The sequence below is a fragment of the Labrus mixtus genome, chromosome 13, assembly GCF_963584025.1.
Source record: "Labrus mixtus chromosome 13, fLabMix1.1, whole genome shotgun sequence".
NCBI lineage: Eukaryota > Metazoa > Chordata > Actinopteri > Labriformes > Labridae > Labrus > Labrus mixtus.
In genome coordinates, this window is record NC_083624.1 from 9508863 (window position 1) to 9523119 (window position 14257).

The window sequence follows — 14257 nt, forward strand, 5'->3', positions numbered from 1 at the left end:
CTCGTACATTATCACGCAGAGTGTATCTGTGGAGGGACAGACTGCAGAGGAGGAACATTAATGAACCTCAGGCTACAAAAGCTGCCACTGTACAAGGTCAGAGTCACAACAATGTTCACCCTGCTGCAATAAAAGCCTCCTGATGACCACAGACAGGCTCCATATTAAAGCCTGAGTTTAAGGCCGAGGAGGGGCCGAGGAGGAAATGCCTTTGTGATGAGAGGCTCTGCTCAGTGCTCGCTCCTCCAAGCCCCACTTCAACACATTGTTCGTATTTAAACCCTCACAGAGTGCGAGGAGGATGCTTCAGACTCAAACACACAGACAGAAGACAGAGTTTACGTTTCAGAGACACTGGAAGGATTTCATGTCCACACCGATGTGCATCTTTTGCCCCGGCTACACGTGTGCTAAAAATGAGTCCATGAAAGGCCCCGTGCCAAACTCTCACGGATGGTGAAATGCTCCTGTGACTGCGCCGCAGAGCAAATCGCAACTTGGTGGTGTTTGTAATTTAAAAGAGCAATTTTAAAGTCATTTGGGAAAAGATTTTGCGTCTTATCAGCGAATTACAGCGCTAACATCAACTCGCAGTTAGAGCAACCTGTTAACTCGCAGAGTGCAAAAATGACCATCCACTGAGAGTTGGTGGTAACAGCGCCGCAGTGTTTGTAAGAGATGTCGGTGTATTGATCAGGCCAACCATTCCTCCAATGAATGGCTTAATTTACAGATCAGTCTAACAGTCTATAAACTAACAGGGGTTAAATCAGTCCGGGCTGTCAGCGGCTCAACACTTCAAACAGTGAAACTACTTGGAGAACATTTTTAGAGGCAGGCCTCACAACGGGGCGGCTGTGGCTTAGTGGTAGAGTCAATTGTAACCCCAAGTTGCTCCTGCTGCTTCGGCGGCGATGTATAAAAGTGTATGAATGGGATAAGCTAATAGTGATGATCTCTTTACACAGCAGCCTCTGCCATCAGTGTGTGAATGTGTAGGAGTGACCTGCGGTGTAAAAGAGCTTTGAGTAGTCAGAAGACTAGAAAATAAATATACAACTTCCACAATTTCCCAGTTTGGGATCAATAAAGTAATTCTGTTCTATTCTAAGTCCATTTAACATTTAGAATGAAGTTGAAGAAGCTTCACTTCCCCTCTCAGCCCATCATCTTTACGTGGACAGAACTGAACTCCGTCAGCATGAGAGTGCAGCTCAGTGCAGAGAAAAGGTGCAGATAGCTTCTCTCCACATTCACACAAAAAACAAGAGCAAACTGCACGGAGCAGGACAAGTCATTAGAGCTGTGTGCTTTATGAATCAAACCTTGAGGTGGAGTGGAACGCTGAAGCTCATCATCTTTACCCTCAGCATGTCTGATCAGGTATGATACACCTGTGTAGCCTTGAAAGTCCAACTAATGTGCAAAGAAACCCATTCCAATACACTGAATAATTAGCTTTAAAAAATGTGCATCAAGCCTCTACTTTACACAACCTGAACCAATAGTACAGACTCTCATCCAAATGTGCAGTCGTCTGGTTTTTCTCCACTGACGGAGGATTCATCAGCTGAGGAGCGTCGCCTCAGTGAGCTCACAGACCCTGAATCAGCAGCTCGTGTGTGAATTCATGAGATAATGAGAGACAAACAGATGCCATGTTCTCAGCGGCGGTGGCGGCGGCTCACACAAACTGTCTCAGGCGGAGTCACACTGCTGATTCCTCGACTGTTTGGTACAAAGCTCCAGTTTCTCTGCACACATGTGCTCACTGATGATGTCTTTAAATCACACGGCACAAACCCCTCATCCACACAGTGAGCGGCAAGGGGAGCCTGCCACAAATATTAGAACAAGAAGCAGACATTTCTAGTGCGTTTCAAACATCAACCTTCACCTGCAAAGTCTAAAAGGAGCGGGACAGGGGGTCCGGAATAGCCTGGTGGTTATGGCATGTACCCCATGTAGAAAGGCTGTTGTCCTATTTCTGATCTCGGCTATTTGCTGCATGTCATCCCCAAGTCCCTCCACACTTTTCCTGTCTCTCTTCAGCTGTCCTGTCTAATAAAAGCAAAAAGTGACGAAAAAATATCTTTAAAAAAAAAAATAGAAGAAGAGCAGGGCAAAGACGAAGCAGAGTCGGGGCAACAAAACGACAATAAGGAAAGGATAAGATTCACTGTTACTGCTTTGTAAAGAATTATGCTACACTTTTCTGCCAGAAAAAAATGCTTCATTAACAATAATGTTTCGGCCTTTTTCCACAGTACCAGCACAACAGTTTCTGAGATTGTCTCTAGATTGATTGGAGAAAATATGGAAAACATTTGAATTTGGGGGGGGGGGGGGGGGGGGGGGGGGGACATGATTGATTTCCATTGCTCATATTTCTTAACACCTTACATTCATTTGTAACCGCAGCAACACCACGCAGACAGCTTGGTGTCTGGACAGGCTAAATCTAATTTGATTTCTTTCAAATTAAAATTCAGGCAGTCGATCTTAATTATTTGATTTTTCTGTGGTTCCTCTGTGAAGTGCAGGATTGGCTTAGACATACTACTCGCTATGCAGGCCATTTCCAACAGAGAAATCAGTTTGCAAGTTTTAGCTTTTAGCTTTGAGTGCAAATACAATCCCTCCAAACTCTCTCTCGCTTTCTGCCTCAGCGAGTGCATGCTTCAGACCCAGGCTCTGCTCTTTTAAAGAACACATTTTTCTGTTGTGTGGCCCTCAGGCTGCAGACTCCTGACAGTCAGAAAAATGCAGACTGTCTGACACACACTCAAGAGTCTTTACTGTTCACATATTAGCTTGTTTGTTGACATACAAACTCTCCCCTGAGGACTCTGCTGCCGACTGAGAGCGCTAAACTGCATGTTAAGACATTTTAGCTGCAGACACGCCTGCTCCTCTCGGGCCCGCAGCTACTTTCACTTAAACACATATTTGCACACGTTTGTACCAGATTCAGTCTGCAGCTGAGTCAGAGTGTGCACGCTTCGTTCAGTCCTCCAGGAGACAACAGCAACACAGCGAGGTGGAGCTGCAGGAGAGACTGAGGAGGAATGTGAGGAATGCAGAGCCCCAAATGAAATCATGCATTATTCAAGTGAAGCAGGAGGGGAAAAAAGGACAAATTCTCTTTTTCTCCTGACGACAAAGACGAGGTTAGAGATCACGTTCAGCTGTCAGTCGGCGCTTTTATCAGGAAATTCATGGGGCCGAGCTCAGAGTTACCAGTCCTGTCACGAAGCGAAAAACAAAGGCATTACACTAAGACCCGTATCCCCCGTGTCCCCACAACACACAACACACTCACACTCACACACACACACACACACACACACACACACAAACACAAACAAACTTCACTCCCTCTAACTTCTCTAACAGGCTCATCAGCAACAACAGAAAACTAAACTGATAGAGTGAAACTTTGCTTCTTAAATGTAGTGGGCCACATATGTGTTCAGTATTTCAAATCAAGCTGGTGTTAAATGGTAAATGGACTTTTATAACGCTTTTCTAGTCTTCTGACTACTCAAAGCTCTTTTACACCGCAGGTCACTCCTACACATTCACACACTGATGGTAGAGGTTTCTATATAAAGAGTCCATCAGAAATAACTCATCACATTCATACACCGCCGACGAAGCAGCAGGAGGAACTTGTGGGTTAAGTGTCTTACCCATGGACACATCGGACGTGTGGCTGCAGGAGCTGGGGATCGATCCCCCGACCTTCCAGTTGAGAGACGACTGACTCTGCCACTGAGCCACAGCCGCCCCCCGCGCTTGTTACCGCTTTCTTACAGCGTGTGCCAACAGCTCACAAGCGTTGGACATCACGACAGATGGTGCAGCATCTGAAGCTGGCTGTCCACACCGCATCCGATAAATATTTGCATCTCTGCTCCCAGGATTTCGGTTTCCCATTAAACAGTACGACATCTAGTGGTTTTATTTTGAAGGGGGAGAAATGGAAGTGTGGACGTTCACCGGGACTTTGAAAACCCCCGGTCTGAAGTGAAGTGGACACCAAAGTTCGGTGAGGAGGATTTCTTCAGTCCGAGATAAAACAATGAATCACAAACCCTTTAAACCCCAAGTGTGTCTGAAGCTTTGACCTTTACTCCCCCTCCAATGCATCTTGCAAATTTGCAAAGTTTTGTGTCAGGCAGCAGGCCGAGCGAGAGAGGGTTTGGGCTGAACAGTTAGCGAGCTAAAACAACAAGTGCAGGGACGTTAACATTTACATCCTGTCAGGGAACAATTGGTTTAAAAACAAACAAGTTTTCTTCCTCTTCGGTGACAAGTGGAGTCGACTCACTGCCACACACACACTCTCACACACACACGCACACGCACACGCACACACTCTGGGCTCCAGCTGATGGAGCATGAAGGGGTGGCTGAGCTCCTGTATGAGTCACTGCTGGTATAATGGCTGCCTTCAGTCATGTAAAGCTGACAGGGTGGCCTCAGTATGAGGTCAGGACGACGGAGAGGTACCAGTCTCATTGCAGCTCAAGCCGTGCCCCCCCCCCCCCCCCCCGCCCCCCTGGCCACCCCCGTCATAACTCTGCTGTAATCAGCTGGCTGTAATTGAGACTCACTACACCATGAGACGCACGTTCACCCCTGGGCAGAGGATAGGGGGATGGTATCAGGAATCACATGCATCCATTCAAACAATGAAGAGTATTCAGATCCAGCTGTGAACCAACATCAGTGATAAAGACGTGAGCTCATCTCACACTAGGCCTGTGTTATAAGAAAACATGTCATGTGTGTCATAACATTGTTTTATAATGTGATGCATATCAGCTCTGTAACTATGTTTTTTATATTTACAAAACCTGTTTGCAACATGTTTCTTCCAAAATGAAACCAGAAAAGTTTCATCACTTTCACCACTAAATTGCCACAGAGTAATGGAAGGTTAGCTGACAGCTAGCTGAAGCTTCATCTGGCTGTCTCAAAATAGTGTGAAAGGATGGACATTATGCCCAGGTTTTGATCCAAAGGCTAAAACTAGGAGCGTCAAATGGTCGTGCAGGGTTCGAATCCGATTTCGGCCCTTTGCTGCATGTCATCCCCCAACTCTCTTCTCCCAACATGTCCTGTCTCTCTCCAGCTGTCGGGCAAAAAGGCTCCAAAAATAACTTTAAAAAAATTAATTTGGTTCATTCTGGGTGTTGTAGTCAAGACCACCAAGAAATACACGAGACCAGAGTGCTCTGAAAACAAGACAAGACCGAGACATTTAGGGATCAAGACCAAGACCATAAATATCACTGAAAAATCATCAACTTGTGTGCAGCAGGTGCGTCACTCACTTGGAAGGTCGCAGCCGTAACCGGGGGATAAAAATGAAATTATGAATGAATTGAAGTTAATAGTTCTTTTAGAAAAAAACGTTTACCTTCTGATCAAAGTAATGATGTGGAAAAATAGCAGTCAGCAGCATCAGCGTTGGTCTTGATTTAAAATCCGGAGTGCGCCCCAGTCCAAGGCCGAGACAAGACAAGAGTAAAAATGCTTCTGATTCCGAGACCTTCACAAAGTCGTCTCGAGACCAAGACCGATTTCAAGTACTCCAACACTAGTTCCTGCCATTAAAGGGAACTGTTTGAGTGTAAACTGAGTGACTCCTGGTCACACTGCCGGTGCAGCTCTCTGAAAATATCCTCACATGACAATGAATGATGAAACAGTGAATCAGATGAGAGAAACCAGACTTCAGTGTTCTCGGACTGATTTTGTCATTCGAGCAAACCGTTCAGATATTTCTTCTGCGTTGTCATCTCTGGATATGAAGGTTCTAAACAAGTCAGAAGCAGAAGGGGGGGGGGGGGGGGGTGTTCAAGTCATTACTACCAATCAGACCAAACCTAACCTGAATGTGTGTATCAAATGCAACCGTATCCATTCAACATATGTTTAGTTCATAACAAAAGTTGCCATCCCTGAATTGCACGGCTGCACGTAAGAATTCAGACAATCAAGGCTGTCACACAGGTTGTAAACAAACTCCGAATGTAGTAATTTAATCTGAAAACACTTCACTCAGAGGTGAAACAAACCATCACTTCACAGGAAACTGTGAGCGCAAAACTATGGCAAGCCCTGTGGGTCAAATGCTCTGCAGTGGAAAGTCAGTCTGTGTTTACAGCAGCTCTTTAGTGATTATACGATCACCAAGATGACTGAATTGAACTGTGTTTCAAATCTATTTATCATGGTCAGAAATGTAGAAGTTAATCGGGATCATGTCAAAAGAAAAACCCCTACAAGAGTTAAATTTAGAGACAGGAACAAGCTCAGCATGCTGCTACAGCTCAGCAGACCACAGCAGGTTCATTGACTTTTTGCACTCCGAAAATAAGAGAAATAAATGTTCTCATTTTTAATTTCCCCAATGATACACGCTAAATCCAAATGATGATTGAGGAGTAACCATTTTTTCAGGAAAGGAACAGTTGGTAACATTACATATCTGCACAGTTACTCCTGCATAAACCTTCTTTGACTTGAAGAGCCCATATTATGCCCTTTTTGGGGTTTGTATATTTAATCTATGTACCTACTTTTGTACGTTCACAATAGATAAAGTCTGAAAAAAGTGTCTGTTTTCATGTACTGCTCCTCCTTGCTCCCTCTCCGCTCTGAGTCCGTCAGCTACGCTCTGCTGAGCCCACACTGTTAGACCCCACGTGGGCCAAGTCTGCTCTGATTGGTCTGCCGATCCGCTCTGTCGTTATTGGTCAGTTGCTCAGCACGCGTCTCAGAAATTTCAACATGAGCTGCTGGGCTTGCCACAACGAGCCAATGGGCTTAGATCAGTGATCTCACACTGACAATGACGCCGCACGGACACATTTTTATCGAGGGGGGCTAGAACCGAGCGTTACACGCGGCTAATGCTACAGCTAACAGGAGGACGTAGGAGAAGCCGCGTTTCCGTGGACTTTGAATTTTTGCACATAGATGTGCCTAAACATGCACAGGACACATGGAAAACACACTAAAGAGCATATAAAAACCAGAAAAAGCATAATATGGGACCTTTAAAGCTCCTGTGAGGAACTTTTGATTTGTGCAGAGTTTGGCGCCCCCTGTGGACAAAATACCAATATGCAAATAGGGCCTATATATTTTATTTCGAGATAGGACAGTGGATAGATTCAAAAATCAGGGAGAGAGAGAGAGTGGGGAATGACATACGTGAAAGGAGCCACAGGTCGGCCACCCACCTGGAGGACTATTGCCTCTGTACATGGGCCGCGCACACTAACCACTAAGCCACTGGCACCTACCTCTAGCCCTTAAATTACTATAGGACTATTTAAAATAATTTCATGGTTTTTAGTCTGTTGAATTCTGTTGTGTTGTTCTCTTGTGGATAGACCTTAACCACCTTCAGGGACAGTGGGGGTCCAAAGTCCGTGGCACACTTATTTTGGAGGCATGAGCTGAAAAGTTTGGGTACGAACTCCTGCTTTAAGTAAAGAATCTGCATAGTTTTTTCCAACACTCTGATTCCTGATTGTATACATTTATTTCAGTGACACTCAAGCACATTTTTAACAAACAGTTCAAACTTTTACTTCTATAAATGATCCGTTCATGCGTCACTCTCTGGAGACACCGAAAGACCCTTTCAGTGTGAGCCTCCTGTGATCCGGCGTTTATGCAAACATGAGGTGTTGTTGTGAAGATGATAAAGATGATGCTGTTATTTAATGCCATGGCAACCACAGTCCCAAACAGCACCCTCACCCTCCCCCCTAACCCCACACACACACACACAGCTGCAGACAGACCACGGTTACACACAGAGAGCATTAGCATTACAGTGAGTCCAAACAGGATCATAACACGACTCCTGTTAGATAATGACATTTAGAAGTGATTAGAAACGCCTTTTCTCAGTTTCAAACTTGAAGCGACGCTCTTGAAAACGTTTTTGATGACATTTGAGAAACATAAAAACAGCCTTCACTGTAGCCTACTTTAACAGCAGGTAGCCGATACAGTTACACCCACAGAGAGGCTGAAAACGGTCAAACTAAAGAGGGAAAAGAAGGAAAAGAAAGGTAAACCACTAAAGTCTGAAAACAAAAACGACTCGGAAAGACTACAAATTCAACAGAGACCGGTATGTTCTAGATTAATCGTCATTTTCGCACAGACAGACTCCTCAATCTGCACCAGTGGAGCTGGATATCCACAGGGGAAAAAGTTGCAGCTCCTTCTTTGGGCTCCAGGATGGAAACGGTCGCCTCCAGGTGGAGCGACTCGCACATTTTCAGACTTTTCAGTGTTGAAGGAGAGCCAAAACGACTTTAAACTGAATGCACGCGAAGAGGGAAATGTCAGCTTACCTGGTCGAGAATTAAAAGTGCGTTTTAGTCCCATGAATAAAGCGATAATAAACCCGACGCGCAGACTTCTCGCCGCTGTTCTCTCCCTGCGCTGCTGGATGTGTGTGTGTGCGGATCCGCCGGGTTCTCCTGGAGGAAAGCAGCCGAGCTCCGGCTGATGTCACCGGGACAGGGAGGAGCCTCGCCGGGCCACATTTCCATAAGGGCGTGATGTCACGAGTTGGAAACACTCTGGCTCCACACACTGGAACAGAAAATGTGATTTACACGACTGCACATTCACAGAACAGAAACCCCCGTGATTTAAAATCACACCAGCACCAGAATCTGATTTTAGGTTAATTTAGTTTTTCTTATTATATTAATGTGTATTTATCATGTTATAATAATCTTAGGATTGTCGTGATACCAGAATTTTAAACTTGGATATGACTCTATTAAAAAAAATTAAACAATATAGATAGGCTATCTGCTTTAATAGCATGGCAACTCAAATATTAATTCACACAATTTTGGATTATTTCTTGTTTTTCATTGCCAAAAAAAACTCCTGCACACTAAATTGCACAATACATTGGCAGTGTCCGTAAAAGTTCAAGTTGCTGCAAAGCGAGCTTGAGTCTTGTCTTGCAGGGATATCTTTTCAAAGCAGTGTGTATTTAATGCATAAAAAACTAAATATATATATTTCTAACCGAGGCCTGTGGTGAGGGATTCAAACCTCAAACCCTCTGTATTGGCCTTGCACACTGAAATGATGCTTTATTTTTAAAGCAATATTTAAACAGTGTGCAGGAGATCTCTTGCAATGTTTGATGGACTCATTCCTCTCCTGTAGACACTCTTCAAAACAAATAAATTCAGCTTTGGTTCTCTTTGATACAATTGATCTTCAAAACAAAAGAGATAGTGTCCTTTTAAAACATGGTGTCGTAAAGTTCTGCAAATGTTGACAACCTCAGGACTACTGTTGTTAGATAAACCTGCAGATCAAGCCCGTCCTCGTAGCTCAGCAGGTCTGATATGAGCGGTTCTGTTCAGTTTCATGTTCGGGCTCTTACAAAATGCCACACTGAGACACTTTTTCATTCTCTTTAAACTGAGTGACAGGCTCCAACAAACGCTTCACAATCCATACAGTGGAACAATAACAAACACCAGATCTTATCAGAGAGGAGCTTTGTTTAACAAAAACACCCGGCACGGCACTTTAATGGTTTATGCAAAACCTTATAAAGCCCATTATCACAGAGAGCTGAGGTGTCATGGAGATATCACCATCTGTGGTTACTGATTATCATGGTGGCCATTTTTCCTTGATGTCACTGTCAGGGTGGGGAGCTTTAAATGATGTAACTGTCATACAGGTGAATTCCAGGTTGGAGCCGATAAGTTTAATAAAAGTAGAATCTGACAATTATTATTAGTTCACTGCTTTGAGATTGATCAACACATTCAAAAATAAAACGGTGAAATCCAGATTAAAAATGTTATTAGTATATGCAACAATATATTGAACAATTTATAGCTAATAGACGACAGATAATGTCAACATATTACAGTTTTATTTGGAATTTATTGCTTCCTATCCCATTAACAATGTGAAACTGTGACGTCAGCATTTAACCACTTCCTAGCTGTCATACATTTACTACACTAGCTCATGTAACCATTAGCTAATAATGTTTTATCTACTACAGTTTATAAATATCAGACTGTGTTGTTAGTATCTAAAGATTCCATATTGTTCATATTTTAACCCTTCATGTTGTCAGTCTGTGAAACCTACACAGTAGCTTTGCGCGATTTGTAGCTCAAAAAACTCCTTATTTATTTCACACTGGCTTAAGTAAAAACCATCTGCCTGAATTGGTTTGTTTCAGCTGCTGTCTCTTTAAGGCCCCCCTCCCCACGTGCCCCCTTTCTTCTGATTGGACATCTCTTTTGAAGCCTTTCGGGGGGGCAGAACACTGCAGGGCTGTCAGAGAAGCGCTGCTCTCCAGTGCTGAAAAAACAGCCCTGTAAACAGCTGCACCGACCATAGAGGCTTGAACACATCGAGTGAACTTCTTGGTTTCACATTGGGGAACTATCGCAAAAAAATGAAGCTGATGAGGTTAGTCCTGCCAGGTGGGGGGGGGGGGGGGGGGGGGCAGGAGGTTTGCTTCTGGTGGGGAAGCTCAGACATGTAGTGGGGGAGCCAGGTTTTGGGGGGCTTTGTAGGTGGTAATCGGGAGTTTTAAGTGGATACCCTGGGGGATTGGGAGCCATCCGAGGTTATAAAGGATGGGGTGATGTGGTCACAGGGGCGGGAGAGTGTGAGAATGAAAGCAGCAGAATTGTAATTTCTTTAGTGTTTTGGATGATGAACCGTAGATGAGACTTGTTCAGTCGTCCAACCATGAAGTGATGCGTGCGTGGGAGTGGGTTTCAGCAGCTGATCCGCAACTAGAACTTTGACGTCCTACCGTCATTACAGTGAGCTATGATTTAATCTTTTCTTGGACTGATGATAGCTGCATGCCAACTTCTAGCCATTGTAACCGTGAAAATACAGAGAAATCAAACTCTGAATGTCACAGAAGTCTGGCGTTTAAAATAAGTTGGTTTGAGCGGAGACTTGTGGATGACTGTGTGAGGTTCAATCACTTTAAAGTGTCTGACAGAATAATTTATGTTCTGCGGTGGGAAGTTCAGAAACAGAATATCAAACTTTGATTCAACCTCCACAGAGACGCCGCTTCAGAAATAAGACATGTTATCTTTCCGTGATGTAGAAATGAATCTAATGTCTGTTATTTTTCATGGACTTATAATTCCTTGTTTACACTTTTGCTAAAATATTTTATACATCATTTATGCCATCATTTTATACCATCATCTTATTAAACATAATTCATCTTAAGTGCCTCACTGAACTGAATCAAAACCAAGTTCATGGCAATGTAAAAGTCTTAAAGGGGACATATTATGAAAAATCCACTCTTACAGTGTTTTTGAACATATATTTGGGTAACCTGAGTGTCTAACGACCCACAAAATGTGAAATAAACCCATCCAGTCTTTTGTTTGTGTTCTGCATAACTCTTACAACACAGAGAAAAATGCTCTGTTTCAAATCTGCTCTCCTTGTGATGTCACAATGGGATTCTGGTTTAAAAAAAATTTCATCTCTTTCCAAGGAACTTGGAAAAAAAACTCAGATTTATGGTGTCAAAACAACAGATCTTCAGACTTCAACAGTCTTTAAAACCGAACAAGTTTTCTAGCAGTCGCTGAAACTGGTGATTTCTAATTTTTCAGGTAGACATGATAATGACTTGTCAATCACAGGACATAACCATGGTTTGCATTTGGGCCCAAACCCATGTTGTCCACGTCTCCCCAGACATTTATTCAACCAAAACTTTGTTTGTTTTTTTCTTCCTACACAAATAATGAAAATCCCAAATCACATGAGACTATCGAAACATGAGGTGCGATGCGTTCCCCCGCTGGTCACATGTGATGCGCCATGATTTTCACATCTTGTTGTGTGTGTATGCTTGAGATTATGGAGAAGAATATCTCTTGATGTGTGTGATGCTACCTGATTTTAAAACTATTTTAAAACTCCTGTAGTGTGAGTCAGGCTTACGGGAACATCAATCAGAACCAAATTGAAGGTGCACTTATCTGTGAGTCATTCAAATATTACTCGTAAACCAGTCTGCTAACAAGTCAAAAAGCAAACCGTACAGTGGGAGTTAAATATGTGTGTGAGTGACTGATTTGCTTATATATTGGCATTATGACGCCTTTCATTCAGAGAGATGAATGACTTGTTGTAGATGCAGGAAGTGATTGACCCCGAGGCTCTGTCTGTGATAAATCAGTCTGGGTTCATTTCAGGCTCCGACAGACAAACAGGCACGTCCGTACAGCTAAATTACATTAGCAGAGCGCAGACAGCTCTTATACACCGTGTAATATTACCTAACAAATCACTCCATGTTTCATAACTCTGAAAGTAAGCCCGCTTCCATCTCTGCAGACGGGAGGGATTGAAACAGATGCACTAAGAATCAAAATCTGTTCATTTATATTCAGTGGGAAGAATCGCCTTGATAAAACACATCAGCAGACGTGGAGCGTAAGATTGAGGCTTGCAGGCAGACTGAAGACAGATTGCAAAAGACATCAAATAAGTTTCATAACGTGTGTTCGCCCATGAAACAAATGGAGCCATTATTGCAGAGTATTCCTGCACAATAACCTGCAGCTCCAGGCAAATACACCGAAGGATTCTGGGAAGTCTGAGTGAGAGAGGATGTGAGGCTTCTGTTCAGATAAGATGGAGGGAGCAACAGATCCCTAGGAGGGAAGCCAGGACATTTGGAGCTCCCCCTGCTGACTGGCTGCAGCATACGTCGTAAGCTCCGCCTCCTCCATGTTAACAGATCAAACTATAAACTATTGGTCAAACTATAAACTTAAAATACTCGAAAAATACATTTTTCTCAAACTCGGACATGAATCAGCATGACAATAACTATAACAACAAAGCCAAAGGGTTCATCTTCTGAGTAGTTTTGGGCTTTTGGTTAAAAAAAGAGCGGATTTAGCGTCATGATTGACAGCTCTTTTAACAAATCAGGCTCCTCATAAAGATGCAAAAGTTCAGTTTCTTACTTATACAAACAGTGTGACGCAAAAGTGAACAAGTGTCAACGTTTAAGTACCTTATTTGTTCAATAAATACAGTGTGCAGGACTTTGTCAGCATTGTTGCGACGGACTGAACAGCAGAGGCGCTGCTTGCCAACAGGCAGGGCAGGCAACAGCTTGGGGCCCCAAACCAGTAGGGGGCCCCTGAGGGCTGACAAACTAAAACTAAAGCAGTGCCCCAAAATGTGCATTTTTTTGCGACGACAGTAGGAAACCTCCCTAAGGGGGCCCCATCTGACAGCACTCGTTCTCTTTCCCTTCTAATTGTTGCATGCATTATTTTTGTGAAAACCAAAGTTTGTCAATGAAAGTCAACATGTAAAAATTAAGAGGAATTATCCGTCTATAGGAGAGAAAAAAGGAACAGGAGTAAGCGTCAGGACACTAGCAGACATGATAGTGATGAATGCTGGTTGGAGCGCCCCCAAATTGATTTTTGCCTAGGGCCAAACCAGACTCTGGAATCACCTCAGCTCAACAGGTAGCTACCTCTGGGTAAAGCTAAAAGACATCCACCTGATGACCTGAGGGGTCCGGGTCGGGTTGTAGTCTGTTAGCAGGTCAGAAATGTCCTCAGGGAGCTGAACCATTGAGAGCTTTATGGACTAATAAAAGGGTTTTAAAAAGTGATTCTGTTTTGCACGGGGAGCTGATGGAGTGTTTTGAGGACCAGAGTGATGTGTTCAAATTCTCTCAGACGTGTCTAGACTTTAATTAGTCCAATTCATGGACTCATTTCTTGGCTTTCGTTTGGGATAAGAATGATCTGAATTGTTCTTTTAGTGGTAAAGTGCTGTTCTGGTAATGTTGGAGATATGATTGTCAAAGCTTGAGGTCACAATCCAAAATGATGCCAAGATTTCTGGCCTGCTTGCTGTATTTCATGGACATGGATTTGAGGCGAGGATGGATGTGCTGGCTCTGATTTTTTTTGGCCCAATGGTGAGTATTTCAGTCTTGTGAAAGTTGCTGGACATCCAGGAGTTTATATATGTCATGCAGTCTGTTTGTTTATTCATCAATATTGTTTTGATTTTTACTAGAATTATATACAAGTTGAAAATTCTGGTATCTGACAACCCTGCTCGATACAAGGCCACACTTGTTCGAGTGTATCAGTGTTATCTGAGTCAGATTGAATGTTCTGTAAAGCAGTCATGG

The 14257-nt window shown here is 43.4% G+C and overlaps 1 protein-coding gene across 2 annotated transcripts in view; it reads right to left on the minus strand.

The window, feature by feature from the left end:
- The window catches only part of LOC132986890 (SH3 domain-binding protein 4), a 30233-nt gene extending 21698 nt beyond the window's left edge, over positions 1-8535 (minus strand). The window contains exon 1 of one of the 2 annotated variants that reach the window (XM_061053568.1): positions 8391-8535. The gene's annotated coding sequence lies outside the window, so the exon portion shown is untranslated. The remainder of the gene's footprint in view (positions 1-8390) is intronic. The other variant, XM_061053569.1, reaches the window with a different exon arrangement.
- Positions 8536-14257: the final 5722 nt, after the last annotated feature.